This window comes from Rosa chinensis, chromosome 4 (genome assembly GCF_002994745.2).
Source record: "Rosa chinensis cultivar Old Blush chromosome 4, RchiOBHm-V2, whole genome shotgun sequence".
Lineage (NCBI taxonomy): Eukaryota > Viridiplantae > Streptophyta > Magnoliopsida > Rosales > Rosaceae > Rosa > Rosa chinensis.
Genome location: NC_037091.1, coordinates 54957844 through 54961354, shown reverse-complemented (window position 1 = coordinate 54961354; position 3511 = coordinate 54957844).

Genomic DNA, 3511 nt, shown 5'->3' with positions numbered 1-3511 from the left:
GACTAAATCCATGCCCAGGCAAGAAATAAGCCAGCAAGGCCCAGCCTGGAAACATGGCGACGTCAGCAAATGAGGGGAGAAGGAGACGCGCCAGCAACGGAATTGAAGGACAGTTGCTTGACACGTGGCGCCGCAACTCCCACACGCGTTGCTTCAGTCACTTGTCGAGTAGCGACATGGAATGGGCCAGAGTAGGACCACGTGGAAGAAAGCCATTGGAGGGCTTTGAAAATGATCCCAACGGTCATGAAATCCCAGGCCTTGGTTTCAATTAATTTCCGGATCCAACGGCAAACAATTATATTTGTACTATATATATATATATATATGTAATGTTAATAAACGGTAACAAAAATAAATTATAAAAATTTCTAAAAATTTCTATATAAATACCTACTATTTATTTTACATCTCACACCAAAAAAATTATATTTCATAGTTACACCTTCCTCCTCTTCATATAAAAACAATAAAATGAACAGTTAAAACAATCAATAAACAATGAAAATGAACAGTGATACACGAACAGTATTGACTGGTCAAGAAAAAAAACGGGTGGAAACCCATGTTCAGTGAATAGTAACTTGACTGGTCGAATTCATGACTTCTCGACTTTACCTTTTCTTGACTACGGGTGAACTTGCTCTTAGGAGGAGAGAGAGCAACTTCTTCATTATATGCTTGTAAGAGCTCTATCGATCGTCTCTACAGAGCGAGGCCAGAATGATTTATATATATATATACCTGGTATGATATGACATTTTGGAAATGAATAGAATAAAACATGTATATACGTTATTGTCTACTTCATAATTTAACACATTGTAAGTATTTGGGCCAATACCATTCAACACACACTTTCCTATTACCTCTGGGAGATCAAAGATTACAGAACAATAGGAGAATACTTCTCCTTCTTTTACGGTGATCCAAGGGAACAAGAAGAAGATTGCAGAATCAGATATTGCAGCGACAATCAAGGAAGATCGCCTCACTGATCTTGCAATTAAGGTAGGACTCATACATGATTTGCATATCGGATAAATGATCTGATATGCTTATCTTCATTAAGGTGTTTTATCTTGCGAGATTGGATATGCATGAAAATAAGGAATACTATTTACTGGTTTTAAAACCTTTACATTTACATCCTAGTCGGTGTTGCAATAGGAGATTTGATTGAGGGGGAGTTTTGCTCCTCTATAAAAGGTTTCGAAACAGTTTTCTGTAGTTAGGTTTTTGACTCTAAAAACAATTGTTTTTCATTGTGTGTTGCTTAGCCTTCACCTATTGTTTTCATGTCAAAACTTCAACAGTTATTTATATAGTTTGATTTCTCACTACATACATATCATGAGCCATATTTGTAATCAGTGAGATCAGTGAGTTTGTGATCCAAGCAACTGAGGGGGAGATCTATAGTATAGAGAATACACAAAGCAGTGGCTACTTGTGTAGAATAGTTTCTGCAATTGTAAACAAGTTAGCATTGTGTGCTAATAAAGTGATTGTGATCAATATCACTACTTGTAATTGTATTCTCTTTACTCATAGTGGATTTGTCTTTCATGTAGGCTACGTAAACAGCCTCGCAGTGAAGTTTCCTCAGTGGAGAGGTTTACACTGCGTCAGCAAAAACTTGTGTTCGTTTTACTTGAATAGGTTGATTACTCAGTATTGTCATTTATTCCCATCATTGTGTTCCATCTGGTGTTTTCAATTGGTATCAGAGCAGGTTCTAGAACTGTCTAGTGATACTAGGAAAGATGGAACATTCACGTGATAGGGCTGCTGGTGGATCTATAAATAGTCCTCCATGGTTCGATGGTGGATGTGAAAATATATTCAGTGGAAGATATACATGAAATCATATCTCTATGCTCAAGATGAACATGTATGGAATATTGTAGAAAATGGCTGGACTATACCTATGGTAAAAGCAAAAGGAGAAAGCTCTTCCATTGCAAATCCCAAACCAAGGAAGGACTGGACTGAGGAAGAAGTTCGTGATCTGCAAGCAGATTTCAAGGCCAAGAATAGCATCTTCACTGCCCTATCTGAACGGGAAAAACTGAGGATAAGTCACTGCGATACTGCCAAGCAGGCATGGGACCTTCTACAGACTACATATGAAGGGAATAAAAAGGTACGTGCACAGAAATTACAAGCACTGATCTTTGAATTTGAAACTATGACTATGGGAGATGATGAAACCGTTGATGACTTCCATGGTAGAATTCTTAAAATTTTCGGTCAGTGTCGGAGTCTGGGAGCACCTTTCGATGAAGATAAGATTGTCAAAAAAATTCTCAGAGCCTTGCCAGAAAAGTTTCATTCAAAAGTCACTAGAATAGAGGACTCTTTTGACATTGATGAATATCCACTTGATGAGCTCATCGGCAATCTCAAAACCTATGAGATGAGGTTAAAACCTGAGAAGAAATATAAGGGAGTTGCTTTCAAAGCCGTAAAAGGAGCAGAAGAAGAAGAAGAAACACTAGATCTCGCTCTACTAACAAAGGAATTCAAAAAAATTCTCAAAAGCAAGAACTCCACTAGAAATCCCAATGCTCTTAGGAAAAACTCTTATGGAGGAAGCAGTAGCAGCGGTGATTACAACAGCAAGAGTGGAAAAGGAAGCTTCAAAGGAAACCTCTCAGGAAAGCCAAAATGTTATGAATGTGGTGGCTATGGTCATATCTCTACTGACTGTGGAAATAGGAAGCATGGAAACAACAACAACAAGTCTCTTCTCTCAACTTGGAGTGATGATGAGTCTCAAGAAGTTGAAAATCTGGCTCTTGTATCATCACTTCTACCTGATTCAGACAGTGACGAGACCTTCTCTGATGATGAAACAAATCTCCGCTACAGACAACTCTACAAAGCCTCAAAGGCTACTCTGCTTAGAAACTTGAATTTGGAAAAAGAAGTTGAATCTCTGAGAACCGAAAAAGAAAAGGTGGAGCGTCTATTGGAATCTTCGCAATCTGCATGGAAATCAGAGAAAAGCAAACTTGTGAGTGATTTACAAGATGACCAAGAGCTGTTGGCATGGAAGATTGAAAAAGATGAGTGCCTCAACATGATCAAATTACTAGAACTGGATGTTAAAGGACAACAAGCATTAAACCTGGAATTGTCGGCCAAAAATGAGTCCCTTCAAGATGAATTAAGATTGACTCAAGAAAGATTCACCAAGTTTGATATCAACTCCAACTCCATGTCAAAATTGCTCGGATCAGGAAAAGCTCTCCCTGACACTTGTGGTTTAGGATACACTGGAGAGAATTCCAAAAGTACCAAATTCGTAAGAGCATCAAGACATTCTGGAGAAAAAGAAGAAGTCTCCACTAATGATCATGTCAAGATTGTGAAGGAAGGCAAACCAAATCCAAACTGTCAGGTAAAAATTGACCAAGAGTTCCCCACTGGTCAAAATAGGTACGCAAACTCTAGAACTTTTGTTCCTATTTGTCATCACTGTGGTAAGATAGGCCATATCAGACCT